Source organism: Coenobita brevimanus, chromosome 13 (genome assembly GCF_032717465.1).
Source record: "Coenobita brevimanus isolate Jiangsu-jjx chromosome 13, ASM3271746v2, whole genome shotgun sequence".
NCBI lineage: Eukaryota > Metazoa > Arthropoda > Malacostraca > Decapoda > Coenobitidae > Coenobita > Coenobita brevimanus.
In genome coordinates, this window is record NC_136966.1 from 33,256,271 (window position 1) to 33,283,018 (window position 26,748).

Here is a 26,748-nt window from a genome sequence, read left to right on the forward strand (position 1 = left end):
CATCCATATAGATATTGAACAACCATAGGGACATCACACAACCTTGTCACACGCCCACACCGATCGTGAACCATTCACTTTGATGCCCATTAACCCTTACACACGCCTCACTACCATCATAAAAACCTTGACGGTACCTAGCAGCTTACCTTCTGCACCGTACATACGCAAAACATCCCACAGTCCTTCTGTGTCCACTTTGTGATATGGTTTTTCCAGATCCATGAATGCCATAAACACCTTACAAAAGCCTTCTCTGCCATCTATCTCACTGCAAAAATTTGTTCCACACATCCTGTGCCACTCCTAAAACCGCCCTGTTCATCACTCACTAGGATTTAGGCTGGAGGAATTTCACTGAACCTCGTTCTGAGACATATACAAAGTTTTATTGCATTTTTTGATACACTGGGCCCTACTAATGAAAATAAAAAAGTGCACCCAGTTGGCATACTTGAGCATTTTGTTATGTGGTCAGAAATCCAAAATTGGCACCTGAAAAAATGAAAAATTACAATATTTGATTACTATTGTCACTAGTTTTACTAATATTACATTATTTAATTGTAGAATTATTTCAAGAAATTCTAGGCATAACAAAGTATATTATATATGTATAAACTGTGAAAAGAAAAATACTCAATTATTACAGGCACCAAATTATTACCCTACCTTGTTAGACTATCACCAGGTATTACCACAATATTCATTTTCTTAACAAACTATACAGGGAAAGGATGGAGAATTAGGTCTTTCTGTCAGTAAACATTTTTAATTATTTGACATGTCTGTACCAACAAACATATTTAAACCATAATCTTTTCCACAACTAAAATGTTTATATCCCTTATATCAGAATGTTAGACCAATTACACAAAATTTATCAAAATGCTTTACATCAAAAATATATGTTGCTTGTAAATATAAAAACACTGGTAAACTAAACACTTTCCTCCTTAATTTCCTCTTCTTCAACTGACACTCTTGATTTACTTAGAGGATTGTGGCAGTCAGTTCCATGGCAAGCACAAAACAGTGAGCAAGAAAGTTGTGCTGCAGCACTACTGCAACTGGCAGTCGAACATACGGTGCGGGATTGACACCCACACATGATTAGTTTTAGGATATCAAGTGGTGCAGGAGAAACATCATGTGGCAAGCCAATAGGAACCAACATAATGAAGAGGGTTCATTTCTTGTGGCTCTGGAACAAGGGAGCTTCTCCAAATTGCTGCCAGTAAATAAGCTCTGCAAATATGTTTTTCAAATGCTTCTGTTGTTGGTGGCAAAGCTTTTAGCTCTGGTGCTGTGGTGAGTCAAAGATTGTCCATCTTTAATTGCCACAGAGTATATCTTAAAGATGTCATGTTGTTTTATTTGGAAAGCCATAACATGCTGCAATGAGTTTTGTGGATTCAGCAGTAACATCAGTCAGCTCATCTTGTTGCCAACCTAATCTAGTAAGTGTCTTCCCACTTTTTATTGCCTTTAACGTTGCTCCTTTACCAGTACCCCATAAATATGAAACACTGCCACATCCTGTAAGAACATGGGCAGGTAACACACTGTTGAGAACATCCTGATTTTGCTCAACTGTTGCTTTGATATCTGCATTTGGTCGTGAAGGGCTTGTTCCAACCATTACCATATTGCAGGTAAGATTTTCTAGTTTATAGAAGTGGTATAGCAGGACAAATATGTCTGTGTCATCAGCAACAATTCTGATGCTGTGTCTTCCTGATCTTGCCAATGGACAGCTTGCTGCACCACAATAACATCACCTTCCTCATGTGTCATGCGCAAGTCAGGCCAGCTTCTTCTGATTCCATTACAAAGCTCTACTGGTATTGGTTCCTTACCTGTAATCACAAGGTGTTTGTCACTGTGTGGCAGTAGATCAGTTGTTCACACAGATTAATCACCTGGGATTTATTGTGTGTAACAGATAAGCAGACCTTCTGTGGTGGCAGAGGTGTTGCCAATGACAGTCTGTGGCATGTAATTGCTTCCTTTCCAGCTCTAGCTGCTCGTGTTGCCTCTTTTATGCTTCCACTGTGATATCTGTCAAAGACCAGATGTGTGTTTGCTGCTAAAAGACAATGACATATGTACTGCACAAACTTTAGTATATAATCTTCTATGACACCTTTGCTTGGCCATTTGACAACCCAGAGAATTGCGCACCCATCAAGTATTATAGCATCAGCTGGCACCGTTCTGCAATCAGATACTTCCACTTGGATTTTGGGTTTCAGGGTGGCTTCAGAAGGGGACAGCCTCATATCACCTGTCTTTTCCTGGAATATTGAGGGTGGAAATGCAGCCAACTCACAAGAGAGAACATCTCTCATGTTGATGTCCCTAGAGGTTTGAAGGCAAAGCACTCTTGAATAGATCAATGTGGTACCATACACAGATATATTGACCAATTATTTTTTTTTCTTGAAGTTGACATGAGCACAACTGGTCTTGTGAGTAGCTTGTGAAAACTCTGTGGCCATCCTTCCTCAAATGTTTTCATCATAGTTCCTCCCAATTCAACAGCCCTGTCAACATTGACATGCTCTGCACATATCCTACTTGTAACCATATTAATAAGTCCAGGTGGATGGCACTCTCCTTTCAGTGGATTTATGCAGCTTTGAAGCTTCTACCGAATTTTTGCTCTGTCTGTTTCATCACTTTGTATCCTTGAAGGACCTTCTTCCTTATGGGTCATGACTGTGGATCATGCGTTTCCATCGAGCATGGATACGACATCTTTTTTCATTTGAGTTCAGATATGTAGTACAAGAGTCCACCTTTTCACTGCTGCTGGTTGATGGGTTATTCCAAAAATTCCTCCTGGACTATGGCCATAACGCATGAAAGTTGTCTCATTGTACTGGTCAGACCAGATGCCATTCCAGATGCCTGGTTGATGTCGCAATACATGACTTCCGTCCATAAAGTTTTGAAGCACTTCATCAGGCAGTTTCTCATAGAATGAAATTAATACAAGGCATACCTTGCATAATTGGCATGACCACTAGCATTTTTTCTAATGCATGTTCTGATAGGAAAAGTTAATATTATTATTGTATGAAGAAAATGAAAAACTGAAAAAGATAGCTAAACATGTTTCGTTAGTATCATCATTCATGCAGGTGGCCATATTGGATTTCGGCCTCCATTTTGAAACGCTCAACTGTGCCACCTCGGTGCACTTTTTTTATTTTGATGGTTACATCCCAATGTATCAGAAAATGCAAAAAAAAAAAAAAAAAACTTTGTATATGTCTCGGAACGAGGTTCACGCAAAAATGACCATTCTGCCACCAGACAAACTGATCTAGCTGTATAATAATTCTTCCATAGACTTTTCTTACCACAATCAATAAACTTATGCCACGATAATTCTTGCACTCACTTCACTCACCTTTATTTTTGTACAGGGGTACAATCACAGCCTTTTTCCACTCTGCAGGCACAGTTTCACTCATCCATGCCTTTTTACATATCTCCAAGAAGCACTTCATTCCACTTTCTAAACTACACTTAAGCATCTCTGCATACACATCATCAACCCCAGCTGCTTTCCCATTATTCAGCCTCTTCACAGCATTTTGCATTTGTGCGAGTGTCACGTCTCCTGGTACTGCATTCCTTCTCTGCACATCCCCCAAATCAATCATATTTACAGCCGCTCTGCTTTCTCTATTCCCATTCATCAGGCTTTCAAAATATTCTTTCCATCTGGTCCTTAATTCATCCCCATGGGTTAATAATCTACCACCTACATCCTTCACACCATCACATTTCTTTCCGTTTTCACTTCTACACTTCGGCACCTATTTCCAGAATAACTTCCTATTTTCAGAGCAGTTCTCATTCATTTTTGTTCCTAGATCATCATTTACACCTTCTTTTATCTCTTCACTAGTCTCCTTACTCGCTTCTTGCTCACAGAATCTTCAGTTCTTATTTCAACTGAACCCCTGTCCTGTAACCATTTTAGCAACTTTTTCTTTTCCTCCACCACTCTCTTAACCTCCTCATCCCACCATGCCATACCTTTCTTCCTTGTTGTTACTCTTGCCACACCACACACCGCTTTAGCATTCTAAACTAAGCAATCCCTATATGCATTCCACAGGCTGTCCAGATCCATTTCATTCCAATTCACTGATTTTAACTTTTCCTCTACTTTGGTCCTGTAATCATCTGCCATTTCTTTGATCCTCAGCTTCTTAACTTTCAGTCTTTCTCCATGACTGCTCCTCTCTCTCCTGATCCACCTCACTCGTCTCAGCTTGATCTTGCATACCACAATCATATGATCTGACAGACCTCCGCATTGTCTTCTCATGGCCCTCGTATCAGCAATCATTCCTATCATCGACCTCTTTACGAGCACTTAATCAATCAGGCTTCTTTCAACACGATCCCTGTTCCCTCTATACCATGTACGAAGTATACTTATGTGCATCTTTGTATTTTAAATACAAGTTACAAATCCACAACCTCCTCTCCTGACACATATAAGTTATTCGCTTTGCATTATCATTTTCTCCTGGTACTCCATAATAACCCATTATGTCATCCTGAGGACCAGTGCCTACTTTTCCATTCATATCTCCCGTTATGATCACTTTATATCTCCTGGGCATTTCTCCCACTACTTCACCCAGCTCATCCCAAAACCTGTCTTTCTCACTCTCATTCCTCTCCTCACATGGTGCATATGCTATAATCACTGCCACCTTCACCTTCTCAAACTTCAACTTGACACTGCACCTCGAGCTGACACATTTATTTTATGTCATTCCACTCTGCCTCACCCCATTCATCAACAAAGAAACTCCTCCTTGCATCTTCCTCGCCCATTCATTCCCGATCGTACACATTTAACACCCTCCCGCTCCTCCACTTCATACCCTTTCATCTTCGTTTCACACAGTGCCATCATGGCATATCTCGCACTCTTGAACAGATTCACTACTTCCACCCTCTTGCTCTCCACATTCACACTTCTCACATTCCACATGGCCACGCGAATCTGCCCATTTGGTTAGGGCCCTGGGCAGGTATTGGGCCCTCCGAGGCTCTCTGAAACGACTGCCATGATTAAGTGATTTTGGATAGCGAATCTGGGAGACAATTAACCCTGGCAGCAACCCCCGTTTTATCTTCCTAGCATATATATGCTAGGAAGATAAACCCAAGGGCCATGAGCCAGCAATAACTGTTCCTTTCAAGAGAAAAACAAAATACAACACAGAGCCAATTTCAAGATCCGATCATTTCGAGATGCTTGGACACACTGCGTTTGAAAGACTGGAGATCGTAGGAAGCAGGAAATACAGATGGAGACAGTTCCAGAGCTGACCTGTTTCATAAATGAAGGACTGGGAGTAACGGTTAACTCTTGCATTAGAGAGCTGGACAGAAGAGGGATGAGAGTTTGCTGCTAGACGGGTGCTACGCGCCCGTCATAGAGGTGGAGGAATGCAAGCAGACAGTTCAGAGGAGCAGTGACCTTTGAATTAGCGATAGAAAAGAGATAAAGATGCAACAGTGCAGTGAAGAGACAGAGGTTGATGGGAGCCAGTAAGAGGAGGAGAGTTAATGAAACGAAAAAGCTTTGACTCTACCCTATTGAGAAGAGCTGTATGTGGGGAACCTCCCCACACATGCGAGTTGTACTCCACACAGGTGCGGATAAAACCCCTGTATAGAGTCAATAATTGTGCAGGGGTAAAGAAGGAACGGAGTCAGCTTAGCACACCTAATCTCTTGGGAGCAGATTTAACAAGAGATGTAATATGATCTTTCCAAGATAAGTCCCGAGTGAATGAAACCCCAAGCATGTTCAAGAATGATGCAGGATTAATCTGAATATTATTAAACATTAGTGGGTAATCCTGTGGAAGATTCTGTTGGGTTGATAGGTGTAAGAACTGAGTCTTTGATGCATTTAAAACAACAAGATTATTTTTATCCCAGTTTTTGTCAGGTTAATAGATGTAAGACCTGAGTCTTTGATGCGTTAAAAACTACAAAATTACATTTACCTCAGTTAGAGATACGAGCCAAGTCAGACATTAGGTCTGCCATAGCCTCATCCCTTGTTTGTTGAAGTAACTGTTGAGATGGACGCTGCGGGAACCGAATAGAAAGGTGAAGAGTGGAGTCCTCAGAGTACGAGTGCATAGGGTTAGATGTACAGCTTAGAAGGTCATTGATGAATAAAAGGAAGAGAGTTGGTGATAGGACAGAGCCCTGAGGAACACCACCATCGATAGATCTAGGAGAAAAAGGCCGTCTACAACAGCGGCTATAGAACGACCAGAAAGGAAGCTATAGATAGAAACCATAAGAAGGTAGTTTGGAAATTAAAGATTTATGCCAGACTCGATCGAAAGCCTTTGAGATGTCAAGTGCAATGGCAAAGCTTTCGCCAAAGTCCTGAAAGGAGGATGACCAGGTGTCTGAAAGGTAAGTGAGAAGAACGCCATTGGAGCATCCCATACTGACGATCAGAAAGAAGGTTGTGATAGGAAAGATGCTCTAAAAGTTTTTGATTAAGAACTGACACAAAAATTTTTAAGATACAGGATGTTAAAGCAAGTGGACGATAGTTAGACGGCTGGGAATGGTCACCCTTCTTTGGGACTGGCTGAATGAGAGTAAACTTCCAGCAAGAAGGAAAGGTACAATTTTATATACAAAGGCGAAAGAGTTTGCCTAGGCAGGGTGTAAGCACAGATGCACAGTTCTTGAGAACAACAGGAGGGACTCCATTAGGCCAATTTGCCTTGTTAGTATTGAGGCCTGTGATGGCAGATAATACATCAGCTGAAGAAATTTTAATGTCAGCCATGAGGAAGTCAGAGGGAGGAAGTGATGGAGGAACAGCACCGGAATCGTCTAAGGTGGAATTGGAGGAGAAAGTCTGAGTGAAGAGATCTGCTTTATCAGTAGAAGAAATAGCTACAGAGCCATCAGAGTAGAAAAGAGGAGGGAAGGATGATGAGGTATAGTTGTTAGAAAGGTTTTTGGCAAGGTGCCAGAAGGAGCAGGAAGAATTAGAGTTGGAGAGTTCAGAGTATTTAGTATGGATGAAATTATTCTTAGCAAAGCAAAGAGCAGACTTAGCGTGATTCTGGGCAGAAACGTAAAAATGATGTGATTCAGGGGTGGGTTTGCTCCGCTACCTTTTATAGGCCCTCTCCTTGTTGCGGACAGCATTAGAACAAGCGTGATTAAACCAAGGCTTTCTTGCATTAGTCAAAGGATATGAGAAAGGAATATATGTTCCCATGCCCGAGACAATAACCTCCGTATGTGCAAAGCACACTCAGATGGCTCCCGGCCATGGAAGCAATAATCATTCCAGGGAATATCAAAGAAGTACCGGTACTGCCTGAGGGCTTCCCAATCCTCAGCTCCAAAGTGCCAGAGACGACGTTTCTTTGGAGGGTACACAGGCCGTACTGGAGCGATAGGACAGGTTAAGGTGATAAAGGTGTGATCGGAGGAGCCCAACAGAGAGAAAAGCTTAACAGTGTAAAAAGAAGGATTAGTTGTAAGGAAGAGGTCAAGTATGTTGGAGCTCTCTACAAGGTGGTCAGGGATACGGGTAGGATACTGTACAAGCTGCTCTAGGTCATTAACCCGAGGCATTCCATCGACGTATGGGTACGTCACAACGTTTTGTCACAGCTAGTCCCATCGACGTACTGATACGTTGCGCAATTGCAAGGTTCATAATTTGTACAATTTTCAATTTTCGCTCATAATTTTTAGGATGTATATGCAGGACACCTTTCTCTATTCCTCTACAAGATGCCAGGCAGGGACAATGCCTTACACCACATAACCTTCCCCCCCCCCGCATGCCATTATCTCAGCAATTCACCTGTTACCAGTGACCTGGCCAATAAAGACATTCAGGGCCAGAGTGATTCCCCAATCGATGACAATGTGGAGGACAAAGTTTACACAGCATAAGAGGAAGAAACAGTAAGAAATTATGATCAGGTAATGTCGCCAAAAAAGGTCAGGTCTGTTAATGAGTTAGTGAATGAAACAATGCTTATAATGCCTATATTACTGTTTGAAAACCAATATACTCTCGTACTACATATAAATTCGTACCAAATAAATAAATAAATACCGTTTATGAGTGGTGTAGGATAGTTACCCTCCCATAGAACTTGTTTTCTTTGGAGCCAGCCTGATAGAAAACCCAGTAGGTTAAGGAGGTACTATACCTGTATCGAGTATTTAAAACCTCAGGTGAGCGATTTCTCTATGAATTTTCGATGTTTCTCACCAAAAGCGCGAGGTTTTAGCCAAAATTTTTTTTTTCGAAAATTGCTCGGGATTGGGGGGTATTGGAGGTGCAAAATAGCTCAGGACGTGACGGGTTAAGGATAGAAAAGATGTAGGCTTGTTCACCAAGTGAGAGAGAGAGAGAGCGAGAGAGAGAGAGAGAAAAAAAAAGAATGTTATGACTGAATGGAGTGTGAAAAAATAAAAGCTTAGTAAAAGTATATGGTAACACTGGACTAAAAAAAAAAAAAAAAATGAAAACTGAGAGAGAGAGAGAGAGAGAGAGAGTTTAGGAGAAACAAGTGGAGAATGAAAACTGAAAAAGACAGACTGTGTATATATATATATATATATATATATATATATATATATATATATATATATAAGGAAGAACGAGAGGGCAGGTAGTGGGAGGAAGAGAAGTAGATAAGACAGAAATATTTTGAGTGCGGGATGGCGAGAATTTAGTCGGAAAAACACTATCAGTATTCCCAAGGGAATGCATGAGGATGACCAAAAGTTAACTTACATCTCTCAGAAATGATTGTTTTCACCTCTTGCAAAAATTGTTAGAAGTTTGGATTGGGTTGCCAAATTTCAGTATGTGTGTGTGTTTGTATGGTTTGTTTGAAACACAATGAAAATTATGTCTGGACATATTTTACCAGCAACTAATTATACCAGGTTTGATGTGCATTAGTGAAAATGTGAAAATAAGGCACCAAACTGAGAAGCATTTGAAGAAACAAGAAAGACTCTTGTAGTGTCAGCAGTCATTAGGAGAATTTTTTTCACGCTTCATTGTGAGACAGGACGGGTTTAAGAAGCTAAAAATTGCATTGTCAGGTGCGCCCGACGTCGCTCTTCAGTTTGGTAAGAAAAAAAAAAAAACTATTTTCTATCTATCTATCTATTGCCAGAAGCCTCAATCCCGTTTGGGGTGGCCACAAACACATCGCCTCCAAGTCGCCATGTCCCCCGCCATTTCACTGCCCTGCTCCCAACTCACACACCCCTCTCTCATATACCTCTCCACCCCATCCCTCCATCTCATCCTCGGCCTCCCCCTCCCTCTTCCCCCCTCCACCTCACTCACATACACTCTCTTCGTCAGTCTTTCACCCTCCATCCTCTCCACATGGCCAAACCATCTCAGTGTGTTCCTCATAACGCTTCCTATCACATCCACATCAACACCACAACGCTCCTTTATATGCTCAATCGTCAGCCTGTCTCTCCATGTGACTCCACAGGCTCCTCTTAAATAACTCATTTCCACTGCTCTCACTCTTGACTTGTGTCCTTCCAACAATGTCCAAGCTTCACTTCCATACGTTAGAGTTGGTATCACAATACTGTCATGTAGTAACTTTTTCCCTTCCATGCTCACTTCCCTGTTTCATATCACTGCCTTCAAAGTGGGAAATGTAGCAGTTGAAGGCGTAGTTGGTATGCATGGTGCGCCTGGAAGAAATGAAAATGGGGAACGAATGATAGCGATGTGTGTTGAGCGAGAGATGGTGATTGGGAATACGCTGTTTGAGAAGAAAGATATTTATAAGTATACATGGGTGAGACAGGAGGGTGGAAGGGTTGTTGATAGAGCTTTGATGGACTATGTGGTTGTGTCTAGGAATGTAATAGGAAGATTGTTGGATGTGAGAGTTCTGAGAGGGGAGGGTGGAGGTATATCTGACCACTACCTGGTGGAGGGAAAGTTAAGAGTAGGTAAGAGATGGGTGAGAGCTAGGAGGGTTAGGTGTGGCAGGGAGGTTTTGAAAGTGAGTGAGTTGGATAAAAGAGAGAAAAAGATAGAGTATCAGGAGAAATTGAAAGATGAGTGGAACGCAGTGAAAGATCGGGAAAATGGTAGCGTGGAGGAGGAATGGCAGTTTTTTAAGAGTGCTGTGGTGGGGCATGCAGAAGAGATGTGTGGTGTGAGACGTGTGGGTGGTGGTGTAAGAAAAGGAAGTGAATGGTGGTGCGAGGAAGTAAGTATGGCTGTGGCCGAGAAGAGACGTGCATATGAAGTGTGGCTGCAGAGGAAGGATGAGATGTCTTATGAAAGGTATAAGGAAAAGAGGAATAGAGCGAGAAGGGCTGTGCGTGATGCTAAAGTGGCAGGAGATGAGAGGTGGGGTAGGTGGCTGACAGAGAATTTTCAACAGAATAAGAAAATGTTTTGGGAGGAGGTGAAAAGGGTGCGAAAGGGAGAGTCTGGGAAGGAAGAACGAGTAAAAGCAGAGGATGGAAGGATGTTAATTGAGATGGATGCAGTAAGGAAGAGATGGGCAGAGTATTTTGAAAGATTGTTAAATGTAGAGGAGGAAAGGGTGGCTGAGATTGTGGCGGATGGAAGGGTGCAAGGAATAAATGTGTTGGGAGTGTTGAATGATTCTTTGATCACGAAGGAGGAAGTGGAGAAGGCAGTAAAGGAGATGAAAACAGGGAAAGCTGCAGGTATGGATGGGTGTGCTGTGGAATGCCTGAAGGGTGGTGGAGTGACTTTTGTTGACTGTTAGTAAGATTGTTGAATGTGTGCTTTGAGAAAGGTATGGTGCCAATTGACTGGGCAAGTGCTTGTGTGGTCCCGTTGTATAGAGGCAAGGGTGATAAGTATGAATGTACTAGCTTTAGGGGTATAAGTCTGTTGAGTGTTGTATGGTAGAGTGTTAATTATGAGAGTTAGAGAGTGTACAGAGGGAGTGATTAGTGATGAGCAATGTGGCTTTAGGAGAGGGAGGGGATGCGTTGATCAGGTGTTTGCTGTGAGACAAGTGTGTGAAAAGTATTTAGCGAAAGGCAAGGATGTGTTTTGGGCATTTATGGATTTAGAGAAAGCGTATGATAGAATTGATAGGGAGGCTTTGTGGACTGTTTTAAGATTGTATGGACTTGATGGTAGGTTACTAAAAGGGGTGAAAAGTTTTTATGTAAATAGTAGAGCATGTGTAAGAGTGGGAAATGCTGTGAGTGATTGGTTTCCCGTGAGAGTGGGGCTGCGACAGGGATGTGTGATGTCGCCTTGGTTGTTTAATATTTACATGGATGGTGTTGTAAGGGAGGTGAATGCAAGAGTTTTAGGTGGTCTGAGTCTGGTAAATGTTGATGGTGGAGATTGGAATCTGAAGCAGCTGCTGTTTGCAGATGATACTGCACTGGTGACTGATTCAGAGGAGAGATTGAGACAGTTGGTAGAGGAGTTTGGAAGGGTGTGTGAAAGGAGGAATTTGAAAGTAAATGAGAATAAGAGTAAAGTGATGAAGTGTACGAGGTTGATAGATGGTAGGGGGATGAAAATAGTTTTGAATGGTGAGTTGCTTGAGGAGGTAGATTGTTTTAAATATCTAGGGTCCCATGTTGCTGTGGATGGAAGAATAGATGCAGAAGTGAAGTTTAGAATAAATGAAGTAGGAAAGGTGCTGGGAGGAATGAAAAAAGTATTTAAATGTCGTTCACTTAGAATGGATGTAAAGAGAAGGCTGTATGAGGGTGTTGTGGTACCAACTGCATTTTATGGGGCTGAAACATGGAATATGGGAGTAGCAGAGAGGAAAAGTTTGAATGTAATGGAGATGAGGTGTCTGAGAAGTATGTGTGGAGTGACGCGTATGGATCGGGTGCGAAATGATGAAGTGCGAAGGAGAACTGGAGTTGTTCGGGAGATGGCTGGTAGAGTTGAGCAGAGGGTGTTGCGATGGTTTGGGCATATGGAGAGAATGGATAATGAGCGATTGGTGAAAAAGTTAACTAGATCTGATGTGAGAGGTGTAAGGCTGAGAGGAAGACCACGAATAGGATGGATGGACAGTGTAAAGAAAGTGCTGGATGCGAGAGGGATGTCTGTTGAGCAAGGAAAAGTGGCTGTGCGTGACAGAAATAAATGGAGAGAAATTGTGAATAAATAATTGATGACGCAGCCCTGAGGGGATATTCTCCCGCATTTGGTCTGATCAGCTAGTCAGGTCAGGTGCGGGTAAGGGGATGGGTCTGTTATGATGTGGCAGTGGTAAACCAGTTCTGCTGTCGGGCCCTGCTGCGGATGTCACTGATTGCATTGCGCAATTGACCCTTGTGCGGTGTGGTGCGGTGAGGATCTGTCCGTTCTCCCCTTTGGGGCTAAGATGTGAATGAATGTGTTTGAATGGATGAGTAAATGGAGAGTGTGTCGTCCTGTCTCGGCTACCTCCCTTTCCTTGGGGGAAGCAGCCTAGGTATATAGATAGATAGATGGCCTTCAAAGAACCAGCAACCTTTCTTCCCTGCTGTACCCTTTCAAGCATTTCACCCTCCAAACCTCCATCCTTACTCATCACACTACCCAAGTACTTTAATGTACTCACGTTTTCCAATTCCTCACCATCCAACCTCTCTGTACATTCACTGACTTCACCTCTCTCAAAGACCATCACTTTACTCTTCCCTACATTCACCTTTAGATTCCGGTGGCTCAATCGGTAGAGAGGTGGGCTACAGTCCCAAGGGACCCAGGTTCAAATCCCCGCTGGGGCAGGGAACAGTTTAAGGGTTTGAATTACATTAAATCAGGGTTTACTGATCTACCAGAAGCCCCGCCGACATGTCGTAAAAATACCCCCGCTAATACCAATACACCAGTCCAGTATGAGACAACCCTAGCATGTATTCAATATGGACGGTGGGTGTTAGCGCCGAAGTGGTGACATGTAGAGGTGCATGGTATGTAGGAGGACTGCTGGGCCTTGATAGCAGGCTGTGAAGCCTACGCCCAGAGTCGGACACATAAAAAAAAAAAAAAAAAAAAAACATCCACCAAGCCTTGCAGCTCCCCTTCGTCTTCACTCAACAACACAGTAGAGTGTTGTTGACTGAATCGATTTTTAACATTTGAAAAAATGGTGCCTGGGTCGGCCACTGGCTTCCGACGATTTGCGGACCCACGGCCATTGAGGGGTTTCAACCCCGCACTCACCCTAGACCTCTGACCGATTTTGGAGAAAAAACAACGTCGTACGTTTCCAGAGTTTATGGATATCTACCTTCTGATTTTTTTTTTTATAATTTTTAGAATGATTTGAGCAATACTGTAACCTAGAGAGTGCAGACAAACAGACAGACACACATACAGAACTGACCAACATGCTTGCCGAATCGAAAGATTCCGGCAGGCAATAAATAAATAAATAAACGTCGGCGATCATATACACCCCTTCTGCAATGAATTGCTGGCAGGGTGAGAAATGAAGGACGTGGTATAATAGGGGAATGAGTGGGTGACTGGATTATTAAAGAATGAGGCAGTAAGGAACACAATGTCTTAATTAGCAAGAAGATAAGTTCATTAAATAATGATGGAATGAACTGTGTGAGCAAGCGGGTAAGTCACTGACTGGATGTTTGTATGAATGAGTGGATAAATGAATGGGTGAATGAGTAAAGGATTGAAGGAGGGACTGAACAAGGGAATGAGTAAAACTGTAAGGGAATGAGTGAATTATTAGAAGAATGGTTAAAAAATATTCAAACAAGTCGACTGATCATGGAATGAATGGACGAAAAACAGAAACCTAATTCATTTTAAGAGTAAGTAAGTATCTCTATCTATCTATCTATTTGTCTATAGCCCGACGCCCTAATCCCGCAAAGGGTGGCGCAAAAACGCCTCCAAGTCATTCTGTCACCCACCATTTGACTCCCCTCCCTCATATACCTCTCAACTCCATCCCTCCACCTCATCCTCGGTCTACCCCTCCCCTCCCTCCCTCCACCTCACCTACATACACCCTCTTAGTCAGTCTTTCACTCTCCATTCTCTCCACATGTCCAAACCACCTCAGTGTATTTCTCCTAATCTTTTCAACCACATCCACATCTACCCCACAACGTTCCTTCACTTCTTCATTCGTCAACCTGTCCCTCCACGTCACTCCACATGCTCCTCTCAAGTAACTCATTTCCACTGCTCTCACCCTTGACTTGTTCCCCTCTTGCAAGGTCCACGCCTCGCTTCCATACGTCAGGGTAGGGATCACAATACCATCATGCAGTGACTTCTTAACTTCCATACTCACCTCCCTATTTCTCATCACTGCTTTCAGTGTACCAACAACCTTTCTTCCCTGCTGAACCCTTTCACGTACTTCATCCCCCAAAGTTCCATCCTTACTCATCACACTACCCAAGTACTTGAATGCACTCACATTCTCCATATCCTCACCATGCAAGAGAATATTTATGTGAAATATAAAGATTGCCAAAATTCCCACGGGAATGAAACATGGTCCGCACATAGTTATAATGCACTAGCATAATTCGGTACAAATTGTCTGATGGGTAATGAACATTAAAGTAAATAAGCTCTCAAAATTTGGGTATTTGTGTGGTTTAACATTTAACCCTATACATACCTTTCAACTGACTAAAAAACAAAGAAAAAGACAAGGGAGATTGGGGGTATTTGGCCAAAGAATAACTGTAGCGAGTTTGAAGCGAACTGTTGAGGAAAGAAAGGAATGACACCAAACTGAAAATGTTTAAAAGTAGGATAGAAGAAGAAAAAAAGGGAGGATGAAGAGAAGGAGGAGGAGGGGAGGAGAAAGTGAATGGGTCGGAGGAGAAAGAAAAGGAGGAGGAGGAGGTGGAGAAGGAATCGACAGAGTACCAGGTAGGGTTCCACACTGCCGTCCAACCCAAACTATATCCATTTCATCCTGACTTGGCCTTAAACTGACGTATCTCCATTTCGAATGCTGACTTGTAACAAAAAGCAAATCTTGAATATACAGTAGTGCTATTCTCGTTTCATCTAAAACTATTTAAGATTGTCCTCCATTTTTAAGTTATTTTGCGTAGCTCAGTTGACGAAAAATATTGTACAAATGTTCTACATCCTTAACAAAGACTTTTTTTTGTGACTAGCATTATATACTAGTCTTAACTCATTGTTGCAATTCTGAATTCAAGATGTGGATATGTCAGTTTTCGGCAAGTTAGCGTAATAATGGTACAGTAAAAAAAAAAAAAAATGCTATGTAATGGATACAAAGTAAAAGCATTATCTTTTCTGCCGCTTATCTATGTATAAGAAGATGAAAAGAGACGACCGCCTGGGTCAACCTAAGATAAAGTGATATAGTAAGCAAAGTGAATCAGAGTTTAAATGAAACACAGAGAACTCTGGTGCTAAGCTGTCAACGCAAAGAGTAGCTCGGTATAGCTTCACCACACAATGCGCGTGGCCTCGCCATACAACCTCCATGACAAGGTTCATTTTGGGTTGAAATGAGACTAAGGATATTTTAAGTTAACCTCATATGACTTTGACCTTTGACCCCTTAACTTTGCTGACGTAATTAGTTCATCATTGTATCACTAACACAAGTTTGGTAGAAATCCGTTGAGGGGTTCAGCAGATATTGCACCCACATCCATATGACATTGAGCTTTGATCCCTCAACCTTGCTGACCTAATCAGTCCGTCCCTTTGTACTGTATCCCTGACATAAATTTGGTCTACATTCTTTGAGGGGTCCAGGAGATATCACGCCAACACGAACATGACCTTTACCTTTGACAACTTGACCTTGGTTACCTAGTCAGTTAATTGTCCCCTCATACCCTATCACTGACAAAAGTTCGGTTGAAATTCGTCGAGGGGTTAAGGAGACATCACGCCCACACCCATATGACCTTGCTGACCTAATCAGTTCATCATTCCTTCATACTGTATGGCTGACAAAAGTCTGGTCGAAAGCCGTCGAGGAATTCAGGAATTATCGCACCCATAAGCATAATCTAAGTCGAATGACCTTGACCTTTGACTCCTTGATCTTGCTGACCTAAATAGTCCATTGTTCCCTCATAATGTATCCCTGTCAAAAGTTTGGTTGAAATCCGTCAATAGGTTTAGGAGATATCGTGCCCAGAAAAGTGTTATAAATGGACACATGCACGCATCCATGGAAAGACCAATCACTAAATGCTTCCTCCACCATAGGTGGGTGGAGGCATAATAAATGAACTGGTAGAAGCGTGGCTGCTAAAATACGAGAATCTAAGTAATAAAGTCAGTCTGTGTATGTGTCTGTCTCAGCATTTGTTCGTTTCTTTCACGAAAACGGTAATAGCTATTGATCTCATTTTTTTGCATTAGAGTGGGATTAGTCCATGGAATGTCAGAAAAGTGAAAAAAAAAATGGCGATCGCCAGCGACGCGATGGGGTGAAGTTGTCGGCAATTGCGACACACAAAAATAGATGCCTTTGCATTGTTCATTGCTTTCACAAGAACGGTAATAGATATTGACTAAATTCTTTTTATAAGGTCGGGGTAATTCCATGAAATGTCAGAAAAATTCTAAACCAAATTTTAGTTATCACCCACAACTCATCGACGTGAAGTTTGGGGAAATCGCGACACGCGAAAATAAGCGAAAATATGTTAAGAAACAAGATTTGCCAGTTAGGTAGTCGAGGAGCATCTCAATGTTTCTCAACGTTTGCCGTAGCTATAGGTATTAATCGGAGTTGCCAGTTTGCCTGCTGTTTGTGAGGGTAGTTATTTCATAAGTTATACATTAGTTTTTGTCCTCATTTTCTCAACAATGTTTTATTTATGTGATTGCTTGTTAAATCATGTAATTTAATCTAAGTTTGGATGCTAAATAATTTACAGTGTAATGTAATGTAGGAAAACTCTGGGATGTTTTGATGACTCCTAGATTGTAACTGTTAGCTGTTGCCTCATCGAGTGTGCACTAGAAGTTTCTCGAGTAACGCAAGCTTATATAAGGATGGGTAAGAGACTAGAGCAAGTTCAGTCGGTTTTCAGTTCAGTTTGAGTATAGTGCAGTGTCAGGGCAGTGAAGTTTGTATACTTTCGGTCCTTGCATAATAACAGTGAAGTGTTGTCAAGCATTAGGTGTAATAACAGTGAAGTGTTGTCAAGCATTAAGTGTAACAGCAGTTAGTGAAGTCTGTATAGCTCCAGTGTTTGTGAGAACAGTGAAGTGAAGTTGGAAAGCATTAAGCGGAATTATTTGGAAAATAATGACAGTGAACTTAAGACACCAGTTTTTATTCACCATGCCTGAGCTGATCTTGTGTACTGTACTCCTAAAGGCTTACCGTAGGAAGAACAACTCACTGGGCAACGCCCTTACTGTACTATACTATGCTGTTGGAGCCTGTGGCAGTGTGGGGTTGGGACGTAACACTGGTGTCAGGAGTGGGATAATTATGGTGCTCCAGTGAGTTTAACGTTTAACATGGAAGCAGGAGGTGTGCAAACAAGGTCTTGAGCTGGGCAGGAGGAGGAAATTTCCCTGGCAACAATTGTGAAGCAAATACAGGCACAAACTAAAGAACTCAAAGAACAGTTACTAGAACAAAGTGTCCAATTACAAGCACGAACTGTCCAACTACAGGTACTGAATGAAGGACAGAAAGAATTCAGCTATTACAGGCACAAAGGGTACAAGTGAAGGCACAGAGTGAACAACTAGAGGCACAACACGAAGAACAAAAAGAACAATATGAACAACTAGAGGCACAATGTGCAGAACAAAAAGAACGATGTGAGCAATTTCAAGAGGCATTAGAGGAGCAGCAGGGGGAATTACAACTGTGGATGCAAGGACAGCTAGATTCATTCATGGGGGAAATGAAGGAAGAACAGCAATAGCTTAAGGAGGAAGTTGATGTCAAGCCAGAGCAGCAGTAGTATGAGGTAAGCAATAATGTGATGGAGTGTAAACAGCATGTAGACAACCAGCTAAAGATTAGTGAGAGAATGGTGGCGGAGTCCAGAAAGCATGTAGATACCCAGCTGAAGCATGCAGTCAACCATGTGAATATAATTAGTGAGAAAATGGAGGCTGTAGAGAAATATTGCACTGCTGAGCCTCAGGTTAATTTACAAGGAGCATATGAAAGGATTGGACAGCGTATGATGAATCTTGATGGATCCCAAGCATCTAAAGGTCGCATTACAGGGCTGAATAATCAGAATGTAGGAGATTTAAGTCCTGGCTTTAATTATGATGCCCCAGTTTTTAGGCCCCAAACCAGTGAAGCACATGGCTATAGTGGGGGTCCAATTAACAAGAAACCCCAGGAAATTGATGGTAAAGTATCTTGGGAAGCTTACCATGCACAGTTTGAGTTACTTGCAGATCAGAATGGCTGCCATGACAGGCAGAGGGCAGTACAGCTTGCTACTAGCCTTAAGGGTGCCGCAGTGTAAATTCTGGGCCAGAGGCCAGTAAAGGAGAGGATGCAGATAGTGGATGCAGATTTACAACCAGTGCTAGAGTGGCTGGAGCAGAGTACGGTGCAACCATCTTGGGAAGAATTTTCCAGGTTAAGCCCTGTGACCAAGAGCTACTGGAGTCAGTGGGACCTTCGTTTCAACAATGGACTGCTGGAGTGTCAGTGGGAAAAAGCCAATTGGCTCAGGAAGTATTGGCAACTGGTGGTTACGAAGAACATGAGGTCCGAGGTCTTGGATGAGTCCCATAACCAGACCACTAGTGGGCACCTGGGAGTGAAGAAAACTCTAAGCCGGCTGTGACAGAGGTTCTACTGGATTGGCATGCATCAGGATGTTGAAGAGTGGTGTCAGGCTTGTGATGTGTGCTGTGCCAAGAAGGGACCCAAGAAACCTTGTTGCACCCGACTCCAGCTGTACCAAGTGGGTGCACTGTTGGAAAGAGTCGCTGTGGACATTGCTGGACCTTTGTCACTCACTGAGAGAGGATACCGGTATATATGTGTCCCAATGGACTGCTTAAAGATGTGGCCAGAAGCCTATGCTCTCCCCGACCAAGAGGCTGCGACTGTTGCTCAGGTGCTGGTTGACCAGTTTTTCTGTCGTTTTGGGATGCCACAAGAGCTACATTCAGACCAGGGTAGAAACTTCGAGTCTGCTGTGTTCCATGAATGCTGCAAGTTACTGGGGATCAAGAAGACCAAAACAACCCCACTAAGGCGACAGTCGGATGGGATGATGAAGAAATTCAACTGGACCCAGGAACAAGAGCTGGCCAAGTACTGCATAGAGGGAGAAGCAAAATGGGACCAGAAGTTATCTGCGTTGCTGATGGCATATCAGTCTGCATCCCATGAGTCTACCGGCTATACCGCTGCAAAACTGATGTTGGGCCATGAGTTATGCATACCTGTTGACTTGTTAATGGGAAGACCACCTCGTAAAGAGCTACCTACAGACACCACCAGCTATGTGAAGCACCTTCAGAAAAGGCTGGCTGAGGTACATCATCAAGTGTGAGGAACCCTCAAGTTTTCTGGGGAGGTGATGAAGAGCAAGTATGATGCCAATGTAAGTGAGGTGAGCTCCAACGATGGTGACCAAATTTGTCATACAATCTTCAGTGAAAGAAGAGACAGTCACCAAAGCTGCAGAGCCCATGAGAAGGGTCTTACTCTGTGTTAGACCGCCTTTCAGATGTAACGTATCGGGTTCGGGGAGGCAGAAAGGCTCGCCCAAAGGTGGTACACGTGAACCATCTGTGGCAGTATCATGGGCCAGGACAGTACAGCTGGGACGTCTCCGAGGAATCGTGTTTTCCCGCAGCCGAAGATGTTGAGGAGGACCACCGAGCTGAAGTGCAAGAGGATGGTGACAGTTGCCCAAGAGAAGATGTGAATCAGGAAGAGGACAAAGACCTTCCAGGATAAGTGGACTGTTTGGAGGTGCAAGGACATCGTTGGAAGCATCAGAGAAGAAGACCTGATAAGTTGATGGACTATCTTGTGTATAGTTAGATGTTTTATTAGGATTAAGGTTTATGTTAGTATAGGATATACTGTGTAGTTTTATCGGGACGACAAAGAACTAGGGAGGGGAGTAGTATTGAAATGCGAGATTTGCCAGTTAGGCAGTCGAGGAGCATCTCGATGTTCTCGACGTTTACCGTAGGTTTAGGTACAAGTCAGAATTGCCAGTTTGCCTGCTGTTTGTGAGCATAGTTATTTCGTATTTTGTGCATCAATTTTTGTGCTCTTTTTCCCGATAATGTTTTATTTTTGTAATTGCTTGTTAAATTATGTAATTTATTCTAAGTTTGGATTCTATATAATTTACAGTGTTATGTATGTAGGAAAACGCTGGCATGTTTTGGTGTTTCCTAGTTTGTAACTGTTAGCTGTTGCCTCATCGAGTGTGTGCTAGAAGTTTCTCGAGTAATGCAAGCTTATATAAGGATGGATAAGAGACTAGAACAAGTTCAGTCGGTTTTCAGTTCAGTTTGAGCGAAGTGCAGTGTCAGGGCAGTAACGTTTGTATACTGTATTTTCAGTACTTGTGTAATAACAGTGAAATGTTGTCAAGCATTAAGTGTAATAACAGTGATGTGTTGTCATGCATTAAGTGTAATAGCAGTTAGTAAAGTTTGTGTAGCTCCAGTGTTTGTGAGAGCAGTGAAGTTAGAAAGCATTAAGTGGAATTATTTGGAAAATAAAGACAGTGAACTTGAGAAACCAATGTTTATTCACCACGCCTGAGCTGATCTTGTGTACTGTACACCTAAAGGCAAGAACAACCCACTGGGCAAGGTCCTTCGTGTATTGTACTACTGCTGTTGGAGCTTGTGGCAGTGTGAGGTGGGGATGTAACAATAATTTCTCAGACTTTTTGGTCAGAATTGGTTATAGTGGACTCACTAACGGTATGGAAGCACAGATAAAGGCATTTCCAAATATTTTGTGATGGAAAGGCTTGCAGTACGTCCCTCAAATAATTGCGGGCAAGCACTAGTAGGTAAAATAAAAAGTGAGGGAGTGATCAGTGGCCATATTATCAAAACTGAAACTGCAGAAGGGTAGGCAATTCCCAGTTTCTCAATAACTTCTTAATCTCAGGATGAGAAGTATATTACTTCTCAGCATTGCTGCTGAATGCACTCTGTAATGTGACATGAAGGCTAAGCATACACACCCATAACTTGAAGTATCATTACAGCAAAATAAGAGTGCTGTGACTCAGAAAGGCTAGGTATGATTTAATCATGTGCAGATGTGCATTAGGAATTGACTGAAAACTAAAGCGTGTGGTTGTAGCTGTTGGGATGGTAGAAGAGAATAAGTATGAATGTGCTTTGTATATGTGTGCGAAAATTGTTCAATAATTCTATGGAATGGTTAGGTGCTTGAGCAGATGTGCATTCAAACCTCAAGAGAGAGTAACCAATGTCTTACATGATAAATGTGATTGTATTAAATTTGTTTGCATTCAATTTTGTCAAATAGGAAATAGCCGCATACATACACAGATGTGTTTTGAAAAGTTCATAGGAAATATACTGGAATTTAGGACGAAGTCCAACATGAATTATATATCAGCTTTGGTAGCGTTTGTCCCAGTAGTTTGAATATGATTGTTTTACACACACACACACACACACACACACACACACACACACACACACACACACACACACACACACACACACACTTCAAGAAGACTCTCCAGTGCTTTTTAGTCATGCAACGTACTCGTACATTTAGTACATGCTAACACAGAAATAATATATATATATATATATATATATATATATATATATATATATATATATATATATATATATATATATATATATATATATATATATATAATTCTTTCTTTCTCTCTCTCTCTCTCTCTCTCTCTCTCTCTCTCTCTCTCTCTCAATACCATAAATAGTTATTGTGAAGATTCCTTATTGTGGCTACAATATAAGTAAATAGGTAACTAGTTGGTATATACAGTATATTTAATAAAATAATCTCTCTCTCTCTCTCTCTCTTTCTCTCTCTCTCTCACACACACACACACACACACACACACACACACACACACACAAAGAATCAAAGGCCTTCAACATAACCTTTCTGTTTCACATAACCCTCTTCCCTCTCCCTCCCTTTCACATACACACACAGGCCTTCAATATAATCTTTCTCTTTCACATAACCCTCTTCCCTCTCCCTCCCTTCACACACACACACACACACACACCTGCCTTCCCTCTCGTAAAATAGCCAATATTTTGTGGGGATGTAACCAGGACTGGAGGAAGCGCCCCTGCCTATTATCCAACTCGTAAATATCCCAAGCTAATCTGGTAATGTGGCGGTCGGTTGTTACTGTCAAGGCGGGAATTACTGTAGTAGGTGGGCAGACGTCCATACCCTTTTCTGGTCTGCCACTGCGTTTAAACGATTTTAGGACCCTTTACAACGAAGATATTTGTTTCTACTTCTGCTGTCTGAAGGCAATTCTATTTAGTCTCGGAGAGACTTTTCAGACTGAGAAGGTATTTAGTACTCAATAACATTTTCAGTACGAGAGGTCTTTCATAATCTGAAAAAAAAAAAAAAAACACGAGAACAACAATTAAGTGCTGAAATTTCGTCACCGGGCATTTCCTCGTATTTCGCTTTTTTGAACGAGGATTGTTATAAAGCCTGCTACTCACTAGAGGGTCCTGTGAACTTGAGAGAGAGAGAGAGAGAGAGAGAGAGAGAGAGAGAGAGAGGTAGAGTTGGTAGGAATCAACGCATATGCTGCTTCTTTTTTTCTCTTCCGTTCTTCTTCTTTACATCGTGTGTGTGTGTGTGTGTGTGTGTGTGTGTGTGTGTGTGTGTGTGTGTGTGTGTGTGTGTGTGTGTGTTCTACATGTTAAGAAACACTTGAACTATAACAACATTTATAACCCGTTCCCAGCCGTAGTCTGGGAGTGATCTTTTTACCTTTTATTTATCAACTCGATACTTTGCCAGCGCCTGCCCTAATGTTTCTGTTCAATAGGTGTGGCAGTTCATCTACACAGAGGAATATGAAGGTGGCAATAGAGGAAGCCTACTGACTGATGCGATATATCTATGTACTCGGTTTTGGTGAAAAATTGTCGTCCGTTGTGTCACACAGTAACACGGAGTATCATATTGCTTTTGAAAGTTATAATTCTTGTGCAGTATTTAGTCTCTCTCTCTCTCTCTCTCTCTCTCTCTCTCTCTCTCTCTCTAGTGTATGTATATATGTATGTGTATATCTATATCCATCTGTCTATAATATAGATATACACAGAGATAGATAATGTATGTATATATTTTTGTATATATCTATTTCTATCTATCTATCTATTTATCCACATATATGATACTATTTTTTCGCTTTTACCAAATAATTTAATACAAGTATTCAATCAACCGCTCTGTGTAAATTCTCTCCCCCTACAACAACGCCCGCACTTTTAATCAAAATTAATTGGCTGGATATGATTGGTGTCAGGCCAGTCCGGGAGTTTCCAGGTTAACAAATCATCACCAGCATCATCGTTACTCTATACATTGCTGTCATAAATAAGAGTGATGGTGGAATGTAGACTCAGAAATAAGAAAACAGAAATGAAGCTGAATAAAATAATTAGAACACGGGTAAGCGCTTGGAGAGTGCAACACCCGAGGACGCCAAATATATGACGTTGCACAGAGACCTTTACCTTAGGCAAATTATTTTCGAAAATTAATTCTGACCATACCCTTAACTCTTCTACAAAACTGGTCAAATAAGATCAAAACAATTTAAGTTGTCTTTGTTCAGTGACTCTGATGTTTGACCCTACCCCATGACCTTGACCTTTAACTGATTGGTCTCTAAATCGAATATTGTTATCCCAATTTAAGCCAACCATACCTTGTAGCCTGGGCATCTAACCTTTCCCTGCGACCATGACCTCTGACTAACTGTTCTCATACTTTAATTCATTTAGTTGTGCCTTGTCCTCAAATAATTGGAACAAAAAAAAATGTTTGGCTCAAATAAAAAAGGAAACATTTAAAATGATCTGATTCTCTGACTTAGACTTTTGACTTTTTTCTAACAATAGCTTTACTCTTTGGTAGGAAGAGAGGGAATGATGATTTAGTAACAAGAGAAGGGAAAGGCTATGGTAAGTAATGAAGTCAGGAACAGAGGGAAGTGAGTGGAAAGGGAACGCAGTAAAAATGAACAAAAGGTGTGAGTGAGGGAGGAAGGGAACATATAGGCAGGAAGGTAAGGAAAAAAGTATATATAGGAGCTGGAGGGAAAGAAAAGAAGCTACAGCGGTATGGAGAAGTGGAAACGGGGCAAGAGGAAAGTAAGAAGAAAAGAGGAAGACAATCAATCATCAATCAATCATTTCCTGTGGCACCCTCGGGGATGCATAGGGCCTCGATGAACTCACACCACCACATCCTATCTTGTGCTAACTCCTCAAGATCTCCCCAACACTCATCTCCAGCTTCCTGTCTCATTGTCCTCACCCACGTCTCTTTTGGCCTTCCTCTACCTCTCCTACCAAGTGCCACCCACCCTGGTGTACCTCGTACTATTCCCTGTCTCCTATACACATGTCCTAGCCACTTCCATCGTGAGAATCTAACATATTCATCGATCGGCTGCACTCCCGTTATTTCTCTAATTCTACTATTTGGTATCCTTTCCCACCACTTAACTCCTAATATTCTTCTAAGTGCTTTATTTTCAAACACCAAGAATTTATTTTCCATAGTCACTGTGCTGTACCAAGACTCGTGTCCATAAATTAAGATACTCCTAACCATTACCTTATAAAGTTTGATTTTTGTATGCACAGAAAAATTGTTATTATTCCAAATATTTTTAAGCATTCCCATTGCCTGATTAGCCTTCTTTAACCTTTCCTCGAATTCAAAGTTCAAAGAACCATCCTTGGCTAAATAAGTACCTAAATATTTAAACCTATCAACTTGCTTTACAACCATACCTCCAATTACACATTCCTGCGCATTTTCCATATTCATATTGATTATTTCAGTTTTTTCCACAATTAATAACCAAACCCACCTTGCGACCTTTACTCACCAAACAGTCCAACACTCTCTGCATCTCTTCTGGCCCATCACAAATCAAAACTATATCATATGCATAATCTAAATCCAAAAGTTTCCTGTTCTCTCCCCAAAGTATACCTGCACCAGTTTCTGTTCCAACGCGTTTCATAATGTAATCAATGACCAATATAAATAGTAAAGGCGATAGAACACCACCTTGAATTACTCCGGACTTGACTTCAAACGAATCACTCAGACAACCATCAACCATCACTTTACAAAATGTGTTCTCATGCATGTTCATAATGACCCTCACAAACTCCTCTGGTATTCCATAATGTCTCATGATCTTCCCCATAGTCTCTCTCGAAACACTATCAAAAGCCTTTTCAAAATCAACAAAACAAAGACTTAACGGTACTCTCATTTCATTAACTTGCTGCATCAAATGCCTAACTATAAAGATCTGATCATTGCAACCACGTCCCTTTCTAAAACCAGCCTGTTCATCCCTCAGAATACCCTCAACCACCGGCTCCAACCTATTTAACAACACTCTACTGAAAACTTTCAAAGCTATCGGTGACAAAGAGATTCCCCTCCAATTGCCACATTCACTCAGGTCTCCCTTCTTCGGAACTTTAACAATTACACCATTCTTCCAAACTGATGCTAGTAACCCCGTCACCCATATCTTATTGAATAGCTTGGTCAAGATCATTATTAATCTATCCCCCTCCACTTTAAACATTTCCGGAAATAAACCATCCTCCCCTGGTGCCTTATTATTCTTTTACTGAAGTATAAAAAGAGGCAATCAGGAAAGGGGAAATTAAAGGAGGGATGGTGGGAGGTCGGAATAACCAGAAGGAGGGTCTTCAGGAGAGAGAGGAATATAAAAGGAAAGTCAGATGCAGGAAAGGAGGGAGGAAAGAAGAAGGGAGAGGGAGATGAGAGGAGAGAGAGCAATCAGGAAAAGAAGAAGGCATTAAAAGAGGGAGGAGATGAGTGAAGCAGAAGGGTGATAAGGAAAGGGAAAATACAGAGACAGAGAAGGAGGGAGGAAGAACATGCAGGAGGGATAGAAATGAGAACTTAGGAAATCAAAAGAGATGCAGGTCCGGATCGAGGAACGAAGGCAAATAATAAACGAAATGTGAAAGGGAAGAGAAGAGCTAAAAAAAAAAAATGGAGGGTAGAAGAGAGTTCAGGAAGGAAGGACGGAAGAACGGTGAAAAGGTGATTAGATAAAAAGAAAATATAAAGGAAGGAAGGAAAAGAAGTAAGGAGGAAAAGTAATAAGAGAAGAAGAAAGAAAAGAAGATGCAAAAAGGAAGGAAAACCAGTAGGAACATTTGGAAAAAAGGGTGATAATGAAAGGGGAAAGTGTATAGAGAGGGAGGAAGGGAAGGCCTGGTGCTGGAAAGAGAGAGGGTGTGATACTGATGCTGAAGAATCGAAAAGGCCGCGTTATAGAGGGAGGTAATGAAAAGCTCGTAATTTCATGAAGATTTTCCAGCTTATGCAAACTGGTAAAGTGCCAGGGAGGGCAGATGCCCCTCGCGTCATGCAGTAAAGTTCTCCAATAAGTTGTAACTAG